General features: G+C 35.9%; 1 protein-coding gene across 2 annotated transcripts in view; it reads right to left on the bottom strand.

Moving 5' to 3' along the window:
• LOC137657935 (neuromedin-U receptor 2-like) overlaps positions 1 to 17,197 on the bottom strand; it is a 332,083-nt gene that overhangs the window by 70,135 nt on the left and 244,751 nt on the right. The window lies entirely within an intron of this gene.

Genomic DNA, 17,197 nt, shown 5'->3' with positions numbered 1-17,197 from the left:
CGCTGATTTGACGGTGACTGGCCCGTTCGTGTCAATCCTTAATGTGCATGGGGGGTTTTTGGGCTCAAGCCATGTCGTCCTGATGGAAGCTTCCTATTGCCAGCTTTCTAAGGGATATTTGGCTACAGTGATACTCCCAGAGAATTGACCATAGGTCTCCAGAATTCTAACTCCTGGCGTGAGTATCCCTAAAATTTTTCTTAAGGATATCGCATAATATCAGGGGACGTATATCTTGATACGACACATGGCAATCTTCACCCCGAATAGAGTTTCTGCTCTGAGAGGGAAGAGTAGTGAAATTGAAGGGGAGCCGTTATCAAGGTTACCCTTTTTCCCCTACTATTACAGGGCCCAAAATGGTCGCTCATTTCTTGTTCTGTAGCGCTTTACGCACGGTGTACTCCCTGCTTGCTCTAGTGATCTAGATCGCTATTTCGAGGAATTTATCATGCATTCTCCAGCATCTTCTCCCTCTGGAAAGTTGAATATTTAATCTTTCCTGTGTATAATTTTTATCTCCCTTCTCACAGTTAGATTTAATATGTTTATTGGAGCATAGCCGGTAACCGGAGGCGCCATTTTGGACGCTGTCGGTTGCCATGCGTGCTTTATTTAGTCAGCAGAACGACGCTCCCAGTATTTAGCTTTAATGAATTATAGCTATTTAGGCAAAATTATACTAGTGAAGATAAGATCATGCACGTATATTTCCTCTTCCTTAAATGTAACGATTGTATACATTAGAGTCTCGGTGATATAGCGTAGCCGAGATCTCGCCCTGCGCTGGGCTAACCTAGCCTATGCGGTTTTGAATACTTTCGTACATTATCCCCATTTACCCTCGCGTATCGTTTTATCAATTCAACAGGAGATAGTATATCTCCTAGAATTAATTATATGATTCGATACTCGTCTCTTTCAGAGATTTAAAGGTAAACCCTTCCCTCTGAGTGCCGCCATTAGGCGATAACCCTATCTTGGTCTTGCTATAGAGTAGTATACTCTGGCTTGACTAGGCTAGTGTTTTTCTATCTTCACCCTTGCCGGCGAGTATCCCGGCTTGGTATTATGACAGTAACTTAGAGTATTCAGTCTTTATGCCAACAACTCGGCTGCCAGGGGAGTAGTCACTCCCCTGCTGGCTTACAGTTGCAGGCATAGGAAGCCTAGCTTCCCTAGCCCGCATCCGATGTGGTAGTACAATGCCGCCACCTTCTCCCTTGCGGTCTCGAAGACAAGTCTTGTTTCGACAAGGTCCTGGGCTGAAGAATCGATATTCTTCTGCAGCCCAGGACGGCGCCGATATTGAAACGAGGTTTCTGATTGTGATTGGAAATGGCCGGCAATCCTGCCGCCTTCTCTTGACACAACACACAAGACCCTTTCCCTGCACCTCTTTGTCCTTTAGCGATAGCCTAGCCATCGCATGTCTTTGGCGGGTGTCTTACAATCTCCCCGATTACCGGGTAGACTGTGGTGCCGGCTGGGCTCCTACATAGGCGGCTTGATAGTCACTCTGACCTTCCCCCTACGGACACAAGGCTCCGGGAAAGGTTGTGCTGGCCATGACGGCTGCCGGTGGGAGACCCTAATGTCTCTGAGTGTTCTTCAGTCCTCCCTTGGACTGCCATCCACATCCCTGGAACCGGCAGTGGCCGGCAACAGATCTTGTGGCTGGGTGGAAGCTAGAATGATTCATTCCCCCCTTCCATTTGAACCCTCATTCTGGAAGAAGGCAGTAGGGACAGTAGTACCTACACCCTTATTTATTATACTAAACTATAATAATAGGGTAGCCCTTCTCTCCATGCTTTCTCTCTCTCTGTCGGCTAGTGCCGTCAGGTACTCGGCTGGACCGGTGCTGCCAGGTACTAGCCTAGCCGGCAACATGCCGGCTGAACTACAGTATATGCCTTTACAGTAGCCAGTATTTCTGCAATATAGTACATACTGCAGGCAGAAAACTATAGTATATATTATACAATAGTTTATATTTTCCAACATAACCTGTGTATCCTTACACAGTCCATTGTTGAGACCAATCATATATTGAAGTGAAGTATTCCTTCAATACACTGATGAATCATAGTCACCAGATCATATTTTACCCCACCCTTAATACAAACGATTAATTGGTTATAGATTCTACTAAAGTTGAGGAGAACCAGGGGAGCAATTCTCACACATTTCTATTGCTGAAAATTATCACCCTATATTTCAAAATATTATAAATGCTCAGACATCTTTAGAGGGGAGTGATGCGCACTATGAGCCTTATAATGCCAAATCTACTGCAAGAGAACTAATCCATACAGAAGTATCATCTCCAGAGGAAGATATTATTCTATATTCAGCTCTGGAACATATTTCTAACAAAATAAAAAAATTCTTATAAAACTCATAAACCAGATATGGGAAACTGGAATACTCCCAGAAATTTGGAAAATATATGCCATTATTCCTGTTAGAAAACCAAATAAGGACCCTTTGCAAACGAAGTGCAACAGACCTATAGGTCGTAACAGAATGTACTCGTAGCATGAAGTCGGTTCAGGGTTGGGTCGATTTGGTTGTATTCCTCTCTCCATGTTGTCAAATTAACCTCCGTTAACATGTGTCTTTCTCCCTCTTTCTCTTATTTTTCATCCCTGTGTTGTGTCGACGATTCAGCTTTGTATTCCACTGGATATGACCCACTTCCTTCATGACAATAACGAAAAAGTGTATTGACTGAATTAGCAAGAGGGCATTAAATAATTTTTTTCTTCTAAATTTTGGGCTTCCAATGGGGTTGGCATAAGGTTCTCGAGATGCAAGTCTACTGAGAAAACTTAAACTCTTCATTAAGATGATATGATTTTACCAAATAAAAAAAAAAATGTAAAATGTAGGTATTAGTTTAGATGAAAACTGAACTTGTAGAGTCATATCGACAAGGAAAATGTGAGAAAATCCCTACACATTCTGAAAGTAGTATCTGGATTGGACTGGGGAGCTGATAAAAATATTGACGAACTTATATGGATTGATATGTAGATCAAAACTTGATTGTGGCTGTCACCTTATGGTCCTTGTTATTGTCTACGAATTCCCATATTGAGAGCATATATATGTAGACGAATGAGACACCGGCTGACCTCAGAGACTCAAAAGCCCCAGCAACAACACAACACAACACTAAAAGTGTTACTTTAAAATAACTCCATAAACTTTTGTGCTTCAGAAGATTCAACAAGTGAAACCTTCAACCATCCCTCCATGGTTAATACCTAAAAGCTAGTGCTGTTAAAAAAAAAAAAAAAAAAAAAAAAAAAAACCTAAGTAATATCTGAAATAGAAAAAGGAGATTAAATCCAAATATTTGGACCACGATAAGCATCATGAGGGGAAGTGAAAGATCTTTAGCTTTACAGGTGGCTCCAAATCTGGAGAGGGTGTTTGATCATCAGTTGTGCATGATAGAAAAGTATTTAAGGCTAAATTACCAGACCATGCTTCCATAAGTATACAGCAGAGACAATATCCATAGTAATATACCCTAACTTCAAAAGTGCAATAGAATCTTTGAACTTTTTGAGCGCAGCACATCTCATAGTATATAAAGCACAAGCGTGGCTTCATCACAGATCTTGTCGAAAAAAATCTGTATAGTTTTGTTAGATACCATCCTATGTTGGGATTCAGAGTAATGAGTAGTTTTGTGAGATTCAGAAACTTTTAATGAAATTATGAATAATTTTCATCCTCATTCCAGTTTTTAATGGATATGTGTAAATGAATGAAAGGTTGTGTAATAGAGTGCATGAGTTGTGAATGTATTATGAAAGAAAAATAAACTCTTAGATATATCTTTATCTTTTATCCCTCATATATAATTATGTAGTATGTGTATGTCTGCATGTAAATGTACATATGTGTATGCGTGTTTATTTGGGTATATATAGCGCTGAATGACTCTCATAGTCCCAGTGCCTGGTATTTAGCTTCTAAACCACAAGCATTATCACCTTTATCTATCCAAACTTTGTCTGCTGTTTATAATTCTTTAATAATTGGGTCAACAAAAGAAACTAGAGTTTGTATATTAAGACTAATTAAATCAGGCCCAAAAAATAAATAAAAACACACAAGTCACATGAAAGAGATCTTTAGATATAGGCTTTTACAAGCCTCTTTTAAACAAGCCATGCCAACAGAAAAGAAACTGTCGGAAAACTAGGCTATCAAATCAGGCGAAGCGCTTATAATAAGATTATGCTTTGAGATACAGTATCTTTTTTATTTTATAAAGCTTCGCGCTACGATTTCCTTACAGTATGATGACAGCAATCGGTCTAAAATTCAAGGAAGGGAGTAAGACGAGCTATTGGGGAAAATATAACATTAAGACTTGTCCCTTTTAAATATTGCATAGAAGAACTTTAAAAACTGCATCCTGGAAACAAAGAAATGAATGAATCCAAGTATGACGCTAGTTCACATTTTGATAGAAGAAAGCCCTAAAGAAATAATATCAACCAACAAAGATATTTCTAAGTTATTTTACATAATTGAATGTGTTGGCAGAAACGTAAGCACTCGAGTCCAAGGAATTTTCAGTATATGCATATGGTGGATATATGGGTCTCCACATGAAGAGCTTGTGAAATATTTCCTTGTCATTTATTTGACAAAGTCAATAATTATGATAGCTTGGTACACATAAGATATGATATCATTAGATGACAAATAACCAGACTTCTGGAATGAGTTTATGAGAAGGAATTGGGGAGCTCACACGAAGAATATAATTTGATGGGTTAGGCTCAGGTAAAGTTCTAAAACACGAGATTAGGGTAATGAAAGTGCTTCCTTTAAATATAACACAAAGGAACCGATTCTGGAGCGGTTCTTTTTCTATATTTACTGAATTTTCCAGGCTTTCTTTAAAAGCAAAGAACATGGTTGGTAATACATTACAAATATTTATAACATTAACACCTAATAGCCTCCAAAACTAACACCTATAACAAGTTGCCTACTTCTATACTATATAGCCTCATCATAATTTCTAATCCAGTGACATTTGATGGAAATGGACTCTTCAGTATTCATTCATACGGTCAGTTTTTGAGAAAGATATTGGAAGGGACACACAAAAAAGGATAAAAAAGAGGATATCAATTATAGAGAATTTTTAAGAGAGATCAGATAAAATCAGACAGTTGATAAAAAAAGAAACTTTATCTGTGTTCAAGTGCACGCAAGACTGTGAAAATAGGATATATCAAACACCATAGTGCAATTGAAAGAAGACCGATCACTCTACACATGCCTCTAAGTTGCATCAACAGGTCACAATAACACAGATCTAAATAAATATCTTGTATATATTAGCTCTCTCCTTTATCTATTTCAATATTCAACTTACAGGGTAAAATTATCTTACATACAAAAAAAAAAAAAATGGTTTTTGAAGATTGTAATAAAACAGATTTCAAATGCTGGATAACTCTGATGGTATATGTTTATTAAAAAAAAAAAACACAGTCAAAATCTTCCCCCATCAACACCGTACATTTCAAGAGATTGCTACCAATCGTTGGAGTAATAACCAGATGTTGGAGTAGAAACGTGTTGACCAGCCACACACAAATTTTCCAGTTGCATCTTATTTTGGATACCAGATTACAGAGCAAAATTAAATTTTAGTTCAGTATATCTAGCCATAACCAGTTTCGGTCATTACACTTGTGAGAGTTTCCACTCTTATGGGACAATGTGCTGTGGATTGCAAATGTAAAAAGTCGCTGAGATGTAGATGTGTTGGTGGCGAAGGACTGTGGAACATGAATGTATACCATAGATGAGGAAATTAACTTTTGAAACTCTTATAATAACTTTTAAAATATAAAGGGTTTCTTTATATACAAATATTTTCACTTAATGATTTAATAAATGAGGACGTACTATGCATTTATGAATAAATGTGTTTAGGTCTTTCAAATGTTAAGCGATATAAAAGAGAGCTTTTACGATTTGTTTTCAAACAACAGATGACCTCCTATTCACATTTCTCACAGCTTAACTCACAAATGAGCTAATGATGAAAACGCAACAAGAAACAAATTTGAAATATAACTCCAAAATCAGAAAATACAAAAATAAAAACAATACAAGAAAATTAGATCTGAAAAGCGGAATAACTCCATATTTTTTTTTTTTTAATTCTAATAGAAACAAGAAGTTATACACTTACTCATTGAGCTTTTCTAAAAAAATCCTATTTCCAAAAAATGAGATCATGGAAAAAGTAAATGTAATGAAAATCACATCATTTAAGAAGAGGTGTCCCATAGGATGACACAACAATCAAACAATGAATGTCAGATAAGCACCCATGGTAAAAAGTTTCTGCTCCGACGTTGAAACCGAACTAATAAAACTTTATATTATGAAATAATCACCATGGATAAAAAGGAAGCGCATGGACAGGTTCTATACTACAGTATATTCACTAAGTATGGGGTGCGATGTATATAGTTTCAAATGCCAGGAATGTGTACATTACCAAGAAAATATTAGAAGAAGAACAAGTGCTGACATAAAGCAAAATATACGCTTAAAAAAAATTCTCAAAATAACAAAATATTCATAAACCAATATGAACGACTAGCCATAATTCAGATTTCATCCAGTGATAGTCGTCGTGGATTAGAGAAAAGTCTCTAATTGTAGGGTGACTGTGACCTTTCATATTAATTTAAATCGAAATATTTTAACATAAAATATAGCGCATATTGGAATAAATTATCTTTTGAAAGAAAATTAGTTACTTAAATTCAAAGAGGACTGTATAAGTGATATCCAAAACATGTCATACAGCTTGTCACTGCAATTACATAAATAAAACTCTTAAACTAAAGTATTCAGATCATAAAAATCGATATTATGTGATTAACGTTAAAAATTTAAATTAGAGAAAATAAGGTAGGTCAGGAGACGAGCACCGCTAGCCGAAAAATGGGTAGAGAGAAAGATTACTTTTTAAGTAAAATACCATATTCATATCATGGAGTAAATGAAGAGACAAACTATTGTAATGTTACTGATATAGAAAATATTTGTACAGACATGAAAAACCTGTGATTGTTTGAAGATGGTTTAAAAAATCAGAAAAAGCAAAAATCAAGAAATTGCAAATGAGAATTCATTTTTTATAGAAATTAGAAAGATCTGTAGTGCAGCAGTTTTCAGCCTTCATATACACAAGTATCCGTTCAAGTATTTGCTATGTCAAGCATGCAACCGTATCCATTTGTGATCAGTGAAAAAAAGTCAGAAAACATTCTCTTGTGTATATTTGTAAGTATGTCAATGAATTAACTAAATAACCTCCCTATCATAACCAGTAATATAGTAAGCACAGACAAATTCATAGAAAATAAAAGATATAAAAATAAATCTTTAACTGTGGCTGTGTTGCATAAATTTCTTGGTTAAGGAAAGAGCTGGAAAGTATCTCTATTAGATTTGCCATCTGATGTACAGTTCAGGTATCTTACCTGTCAGTAAGTGTTTCAAACATGTAAAAAATCCTTTTTTTTTACTTTTGTTTCCTGCAATTCTAGTTTCATTGTCACTAACAGCGTAAGTGACAATTGCACCTGGTTCCTTGTCAAATCTTGTTTAGGTAGGGAAGTATCTCACTTACTGTCATTAAGGCTCTAGAACTCTTTCAATTCATACTTGAGCTCAAAACCTCTCTTCACAACATTTCCACTAGATAACTATTGAACCTCTGTGCTGTGAAAGAGGGTTTCATGTCCAGAATCTAAATCTGAATAGGGAATTTTTAATAGTCTAGTACTGAGAGGGCTTGACTTTATAAAGTTGCCCATTTTACTGCGGAATCAGGCATATCTCTATAGACAGTGCCATGACTGCTAAAGCTTGCCTTAGTATCATGCAGTGTATGTGCTTTGCCGTACTCTTAATAACTTTAATTCTATTCTAAAATTCTAGCCTAGCGTGCCAGGAGCTCCATCTGTTGTGAAACCACTAACTTTCCCACTCTAATCCCTCAGTTTAAAAGGAATTTACAAGTTGAACAGTGAGAGAGCTAGCTTAAGTTTAATTACAGTATTGCGTACAAAAGGTCTGATGATGATTTTCTATAGATATTAGTAAAGTCAAAGTGAAAACCCATTTCTAGAGTTGCACATTCCTGGCGTTAAGGCTTATTCTATGAAAGAAGTAAATTTTCTATAGATATTAGTAAAGTCGAAGTGAAAACCCATTTCTAGAGTTGCACATTCCTGGCGTTAAGGCTTATTCTGTGAAAGAAGTAAATGTCGGTAAGTCAATTTATAAAACTCAAGAAAAGAAATTCTCTGGCGTTATCATTAAGAAAGCCCCTTTTATGAGGCTAGAAGCGGGTTCATAAACACTTTTGTGAACATCCACGAAACGTGAGAACTTATATTTCTTTCGGTTATCATAGTAATAATAATAATAATAATAATAATAATAATAATAATAATAATAATAATAATGATAATAATTATAGATAATAATAATAATAATAATAATAATAATAATAATAATAATAATAATAACAATAATAATAATAATAATAAATGTTTATTGAACGAAATATACAAATAGATGGGATTTACAATAAAGATTAAGTTTAAGCCCAGAGCTCTTCGGTCAAATATACAGGTAAAGTAATATTGTAGATAAAAAAAAATTGATAAACATATATAAACATACTTTACACACAAACACCACACCCACACACATACACACACACACACACACACACATATATATATATATATATATATATATATATATATACGTATATATATATATATATATATATATATATATATATATATATATATATATATACGTATATATATATATATATATATATATATATATATATATATATATATATATATGATTATTAGCCTATAACAGAATGGAAGCGTATGTTCATATAATAAAGAAAAATGGTACATGTAGTATTGGGATGCACATTGAAAATGGTTAATTTTAAGCAAAGTTTCGGTTAGACTGCTAGGAAAAAAATAGATTTACAAATACAATATCATAACTATGAACACTGATATATTTGAATTTATGGTTAGGTTAGCAAGTATAATTATTTATAAACAAAGAGCTTTTGTACACAGATAACAAGGAATTGTTTTTGATGAATTTGAAAGAGATCGTATGCTCAGCAAGGCCTTTAAGATAGGCGGGGAGAATACTCTAACGTTTAATACTAGGATAGACTCAGAGATACGATTGATCACTTCACTTAACACGAGAGAAGGGAAGAGTTAAGTTGGAGTTTCTTGTTCCATATAGCTGAAGTAATTATTCTTGTATTATTTCTTGTCTTAAAGTAGGATATTTATATGATGTAAGTGTTAGGAACATAATATTCATCAAGGAGAGTTTAAAGGTGTCATCCAGCTTCAGTATCGAGAGAGAGACCGGAAGAGTGGCTATGTATGATGAGCAAAGTAATCTCTGTGCCACTCTATACAATCCTGGCATTTGCAGATAAAAAGGGGTATTGTAAACGGGTCTGTCTAGGCATTTTCAGATAAAAGGGGGATAATTTGACCTTAATGCTCAAGTAACGCTCAATGTTCGTGTATTATAATTATGCAATTAAAAAGAAAAATATACTAAAGAAAAAACCCAGTCTTTGCCATTACCCGATATGAATACGGCAGGACCATTGTACATAAGTAAAGTAATAAAAAATTTCGTAAAAACAAAGTGACATTACCCTTCTTGTATTAATTTAGGCATTTCAGGTAAAAAAGGGAATTTCAACGCTTATAACGTAGTCATATATCCTCAACTAAATGCTTATACTTTTAATGTAATATTCATATTAACAGGAAGTACATGTTTATATTGACATGCAAATGAATACTCAAATGGTGTCTCTCAGTTGTTCATTACCATAAAGCTGTTCACATCAGACTAATTTTTATCGCTGTCATCACTATCTAGCTCAATAAAGTATCCATTTTTGTCGTCTTCACTACCCTTACCAATTGAAATACGATTAGGAACAACACTGTCTGGTATATGCAGCCCTTTAAACCATATGATGTTAAATGAATTGTCTATAAATCTGGTCCAAGCTTCATGCCACATTCTGGCCACAAGATTTGTTCTCTCAATTTTCTACTTGACAACAGCTTTGCAAGGTGGGATAACACATGTATCCTTGCACCACACAGAGCACACGTATAGTCTTAGATAATGGTGTTTGTGATGGTACCCAGTGGTCCAGCTGGTATTACAGAGATGGAATGGGACAAATGGCTGCAGCCTACTAGCCACAGACCAACTGACCGCAGACCAACTGACCGCAGACCAACTGGCCGCTGCGGTAACATCTATGATTATAATAATGACAAATTTAGAAAAATAGAGGAAGGGAGAGAGATACATTCCTGATGGTTTGTTAATTTACCAGTAGTTTACATTGCATGTAGGGGCTGGGAAATTCTCTAGTTAGATGGTTTCCTTTGTACAAATACTTTATTTAAAAATTCCCAATATTTGTAAAGAATTGCCTATCTAGGATATTCTAATGTTCAAGTTTACATTGTAAAATGTTCAGTTAGCAAGCCCCTTACACAATGGCAACACAGCTACACTCACCACGAGGAAAAGATATATATCTGAGTTATGGATATAAAATGGATGCTTGGAAATATATTTAAGCATATATAAATGTGATACATAATTCATAAATATCAAATATGGTTATATACTTAGAACTTGTTTGCATATTTGCTAGAAAGTGTAAAATTGTTTCTCGATTACCCCTGGAACAATATATATAAAAACAAAGCAAACTGGCCGTGGCCAGTGGTCCTAGAGTCTAGGACCTAGACCTTTATAGAAAATGCCTGGAGTGATCTTCTATCATTCTGAAGTATAGCAAATGGACGTGTCTTCCCTTTACTTTAGTAGGCTGCAGAGTAGTCGCAACCAGTGTATGAATGAAATCCGGGGTATGCTAAGCAGCACTCAGGACCTATTCTTCAGGCAATTGCAGAGATGCTAAGATAACGTCTGTTTCCGTGTTCTGATATTCCCTTGTCCATCAAAATCTTTTGACGTTACTCTTTGCAAGTGGTGTAATAGTATGACCAAAATATCAGTGCCAGTTGCCCTTACAACAATGTCACCTTTGGGCTTATTACGGTTAGCATCAATCACATAGAGCCACCTCCTTGTATCTGTTTCTTGGTGATTATAGATCTAACGCATAATTGATTGTGTTTCACTCGACCATTCACTACAGTGACTACACAGTACTTTAAACATTCTCTATCAACACCTAGATAAACCTCTCTATCATTTAATACTGATATGTGATGTTCTAAAGACCAATTCTTTATGAAGGAGAGAGGTGGCTGTTACTTGAACGAGGATGATTAGGCGGCTTTCACCATGTTCATTGATCGCACTTGCCTCTTTAACGAAGATAGGGTTGTGGCTCATTGTAATGAAAAAAAATTTAGACGATTATTTTGTTTCGAGTGAAAAGCTAAAAATCATAAGCGGCCAGCAGAAAATTTTGCATATATATTGTCAGGAGTTTGGTATAATAGGGCACAAAAAGTGTATGCTTCCATCTTGAGGATAGAGTTGATTATTATGAATTGTTGAAAAATGCTATTTTTCAGGCATATGAACTAATTCCCAAAGCTTATAGAATGAAGTTTAGGAATTGGACAAAAATAAAAAATAAAAAGAAAAATGAGTAGACATATGTAGAATTTAGTAGGGAACAATCTGATTGGTTTGATAAATGGTGTAAAACAGCTGAGTATAGAAATGATTTTAAAAGATTAAGAGAAATTATTTTAATTGAGAAGTTTTAAAACATGTAAGTGAGAATATTAAGGTTTACTTAAATGAGATAAAGTTATCTAAACTTCGTGAAACAGCTGTGTGTGTTGATGATTATATACTGGCTCACAAGGAGTCAAGGTCTTATGATGAAAAGTTTAATAGGTTAAAAGACTGTAGGGATACAGATAAGAACACTAATTAAAATGCTGAAGGTGAAAGGTCTAGTTCTGATTCTCATTTCCAGTCTCAAAGCGCCAATTTGAATAGCAATAATACTAGTAGCAGTTCTGTAACGTGTAATTATTGTAAGAAACCAGGTCATACGGTGTCTGAATGCTTTAAGTTGAAGAGGAAAGAAGATACCAAAGTCTCACCATAGTGTGCTACCAGTTAACACTGTAGAAGATCATGTTTTTGACAGGAAGCTTGTGAAGTCCACTGTTCATTCCAGCCCTGTTGATAAGGTTTTCCATCCATGTACCGCTAAGGGTTTTATTAACGTTTATGGTGGTTTGCCGCGCCTTGTTTATATCATGCGTGATACTGGTTGTGCCTAGTCTCTTGTTTCGAGAAAAGCTGTGCCAATGACTCAGTATTTGTTTATTGGGGAGTATGCTCTGCTTCATTGGGTTGGTGGTAGCTATTTTAGCGTTCTCTTGCAACGTATGGATCTTCGCTGTGACTGAATATTAAGGGCTGTTGTTATTGGTATTGTTTCTGAGTTGACTATAAATGTCCTAGTGAATATTACCTTTGTGGAGACATTACCTAGACACCAGTGGTAATTCTGTTAACCTTCTACCATTATTTACTGGTGATATACTAAATAACAAGGAAACATTGGGAAATCGAATATTATCCGAAGCTGCGGTCCTATTTACCAACTTTTATATCTGAAACTACGACCTGGAAAATCCATCAAAATTCGGAGCTGAATTTCGTTGTCATCTGCCTTCCACTACATAAAGACTTATAAAGCTAAGGCCTATATTACCATACAATTATGTAAATTATTATTAAGAGGGTGAACCATGCGTATTTTGTAAATCCTGTAAAATATTGTAAAAACATATGATTCATCTTAAATTTAGATATTGTTATTGTTAGTTGCCTATTATTTTCTTTTGCTGGTACTGTTTTTTATTTTGGCTAAATCCTTTATGAAAGGAATAAGACATTAAAGTACATTTTTCATAATCTATGCTGTGTATAATAGCTCTTCCTAACAGTCATCTCCCGACGTATGGTAAGTACCTTTTGTAAAGTTGGCCCAGATAATTTCGGCAAACTAATGAGAAATTGATAATTGGAACGTTAGAACCATGAATCATATTGGGAAGTTACAGCAAGTGGAGAATGAATTTATGGTATATAGTTTGGATAGCTTGGCCCTAAGTGAAACATTGGTAAGGAAACCTTAGACCAAGGCAACATGCATATTTATTCAGGAAAAACAGATGGTGTTGGAAGAGAAGGGGTAGAAAGGATGAAGACACCAAGAACAGAAAAGGCATTAAGAGAGTGGAGAGCTGTAAGTACTAGATTGTTACTTGTAAAGGTTAGATTGAAGCAGTGCAATATGAGTATCATAGTTTGATATACATCAACAAATGACTCCCAGGAAGAAAGGAAAGATGAATTCTATGAAGAACTGCAGAGCGTAATAGATGAGATCCCAGAGAGAGAGAGAGAGAGAGAGAGAGAGAGAGAGAGAGAGAGAGAGATGAAAATTGTGATTGGTGACTTCAATACTAAAGTTGGAACGAATAATCTAGGTCTAGAGAATATGATGGGTGTTGAGGGTCTTTGAGAAGTTGCAAATGAAATCAGAGCACATTTTATAAAGTTCTGTTCAACAAACAATCTTGTCAGTGGAGGTACTTTTTTCCAGCGCAAGAGACACAAATATGCATGGACCTCACCATGTGTTAATTACAAAAATCAAATAGATCACATAGCCATTAAAAAAGAGAAAAGGAGGACTGAAAATAGTAAGAAGCTACAGAGGTGCAGATATTTATAGTGATCACCAGCTCCTCATTGCCACACTGATATTAAAACTGAAAGAACCCAACACAAATGTAGAAAGAATACCTAGGTTTGATACAAATAAGCTTCTAGAAGATGGGCACAAAGAAGCATTTGCAATTGAATGTAGAAATTAATTCGTGGTCTTGTTCATTGAAGGGGGGTAAGTCTTCACATTGAAACTACTCTTCATATTTATAATTAAATTGTGTCAAAGTCATTTTAGCCCAAGGGTCTAAGAATTTGATTGAGAAAGTGGCCCAAGTAGCACTTGCCACAATCGAACTTTAAACGGAAGACTTGGATGGGCATTTTTGGGTTATTGTGATGGACCACCATAACCGAGTCACATTTACGCTGCCTAGGAATGGAGTAATTTTCTCTATTCCACGGGGGAGTGCCATTGTTTATATGATCAACGATTTCTTGTTCAATGAAGGTTCCATTGAGTGGTTGCCCTGTTCTGATCTCCTTTTTTGGAGAGATTTTTGATGAGTTTATCTTTTCCATCAATTGTTGTCTATCCTTTTTTAGCCTCTCGCCTTTTCTATTCTCTTCCATCTCCTTGTTTAATTTTTCTTTATTTTTTCTCTTCCCCTTCTCCCCCTTATTCCTCTAATTATTGGTATTCTGTTTTTCCTCCTTTCCATTCTTCTTCTCCTTCTGATCCTTTCTATTCTTGGTTACCTTATTTTCCTTCTTTAAATAAAGTCCTATCAAACTAGCGTTGATTTCTTGTTTTCGTAGAAGCTCCTTTTCAAGTCTTTCGATTTTCTTTTTATTCTCTATATTTCTTCTGACGATCTTGTTTTTAAAGCTCCTTATACAGTCCTTTAAATGCTTCTTTTCTCTCTTCAATTCTTCTATTTTCTTGTTTAGTTCTTCTTGACGATTGGGGGTAATTATCTTCTTTTCCTCCTCTGGCCTCTGATTTTTTCATAATATTTTTTCTTCTTCTTCTCCTCCTTTTCAGTTTCCTTCTCCTGCTTCTCCATTCCAGCCTCCTCCTTTTTCTCCTTCTCCTCCTTTCCATTCTCATTTTTCTGATTATGATGATGTAGAAGCTCCTTTTTAAGTCTTTCGATTTTCTTTTTATTCTTCCTCTTCCTCTCCTCCTTTTCACTTTCCTTCTCCTGCTTTGCCATTCCAGCCTCCTCCTTTTTCTCCTTCTCCTCCCTTCCATTCTCATTTTTCTGATTATGATGATGTAGAAGCTCCTTTTTAAGTCTTTCAATTTTCTTTTTATTCTTCCTCTTCTTCTCCTCCTTTTCACTTTCCTTCTCCTGCTTCGCCATTCCAGCCTCCTCCTTTTTCTCCTTCTCCTCCCTTCCATTCTCATTTTTCTGATTATGATGATGTAGAAGCTCCTTTTTAAGTCTTTCGATTTTCTTTTTATTCTTCCTCTTCTTCTCCTCCTTTTCACTTTCCTTCTCCTGCTTCTCCATTCCAGCCTCCTCCTTTTTCTCCTTCTCCTCCCTTCCATTCTCATTTTTCTGATTATGATGATGTAGAAGCTCCTTTTTAAGTCTTTCAATTTTCTTTTTATTCTTCCTCTTCTTCTCCTCCTTTTCACTTTCCTTCTCCTGCTTCGCCATTCCAGCCTCCTCCTTTTTCTCCTTCTCCTCCCTTCCATTCTCATTTTTCTGATTATGATGATGTAGAAGCTCCTTTTTAAGTCTTTCGATTTTCTTTTTATTTTTCCTCTTCTTCTCCTCCTTTTCACTTTCCTTCTCCTGCTTTGCCATTCCAGCCTCCTCCTTTTTCTCCTTCTCCTCCCTTCCATTCTCATTTTTCTGATTATGATGATGTAGAAGCTCCTTTTTAAGTCTTTCGATTTTCTTTTTATTCTTCCTCTTCTTCTCCTCCTTTTCACTTTCCTTCTCCTGCTTCGCCATTCCAGCCTCCTTCTCTTTCTCCTTCTCCTCCCTTCCATTCTCCTTCTCTTTCTGATTATGATGATGTAGAAGCTCCTTTTCAAGCCTTTCGATTTTCTTTTTATTACCTCTATTTTTTTTTTTTGACAACCTTGTTTTCAAGTCTCCTTATACACTTCTTTAAATGCTTCTTTTCTCTCTTCAATTCTTCTATTTCCTCGTCTAGTTCTTCTTCACTATCGGGGATAATTATCTTCTTTTCTTCCTCTTGCCTCTGATTTTTTTCATTATGTTTTGTCTTCTTCTCCTCCTCCTTTCTCCTTACTTCGACTTGGTTGTTTCTCTCTTCACACCGACATTGGGTGTATTCATAGCCATTAAAATCTCCAACTATTTTCTCCTTTATTTGCTCTTCGCTGTGGAGATTCCATATCATATAACTCATTAAGCGTCGTATATTTTGCTCTTAAGCATTAGGACCTAGAGCGTTCATCGTATTGATAGAAGCGACGTCAAAGATATAACAAATATTTTCCGAGAATTCTCTCGGCCACACACTTAATAAAGATACATTGTAACTTGTAATCGCCATTCTTAACGGTATAGAGTAGTGCATTCAGTTACCCTTATTTTGAATTTATTCAATTCTGTCATCAGAATTCCACAACAGACTTCATGATCTGAAAAAGGCTTCAAAGCACTCTCAGATCCGGATTCGACTCCAAGGTGAAACTCATCCGTAGAAATGCTGAATGAATTCCTGACAAGGCTCTGAAAGATCCTCCGTCTCTCTGCAAAGAGAATAATAAGAATACGAAGACGAAGAAGAAGAAGAAGAGGAGAATTCCATAACAGACTTCACGATTCGAAATAGTGTTCAAAACATTCTCGGATCCGGGTTCGACTCCAAGGTGTCACTCATCGTCAGTAGAAATGCTGAATGCATTCCTGACAAGGCTCTGAATGATCCTCCGTCTTTCTGCAAAGACAGTAAAAGCTTCGCTAGAAATCTTCAAAGTGGCTCTGACGGAAAAGAGACCTTTGACGCTGAAGCAGACTGTTCTCTTCCAAGATTTCATTTTTTCATCCTCCGTTCATTTTGACTCGATTTATGATAATTCTTTCCTATTCTAGTCTCTCTCTCTCTCTCTCTCTCTCTCTCTCTCTCTCTCTCTCTCTCTCTCTCTCTCTCTAAAATGAACGGAGAATAAACAAATTAAATCTTGGAAGAGAACAGCCTGCTTCAGCGTCAAAGTTCTCTTTCCCGTCAGAGCTTTTACTGTCTTCGCAGAGACGAAGGATGTTTCAGAGCCTTGTCAGGAATGCATTCGGCATTTCTACTGACGTCAATAGGCTGAGGAGGAATTCTCAATCGGCCGAACCATTGTGAAACTGTCAAATCATTAAGA

This window comes from Palaemon carinicauda, chromosome 18 (assembly GCF_036898095.1).
Source record: "Palaemon carinicauda isolate YSFRI2023 chromosome 18, ASM3689809v2, whole genome shotgun sequence".
In the NCBI taxonomy this organism is placed as follows: Eukaryota; Metazoa; Arthropoda; class Malacostraca; order Decapoda; family Palaemonidae; genus Palaemon; species Palaemon carinicauda.
Note: the sequence above shows the minus strand (reverse complement) of the source record. Positions and strands in the feature narration are given on the sequence as shown.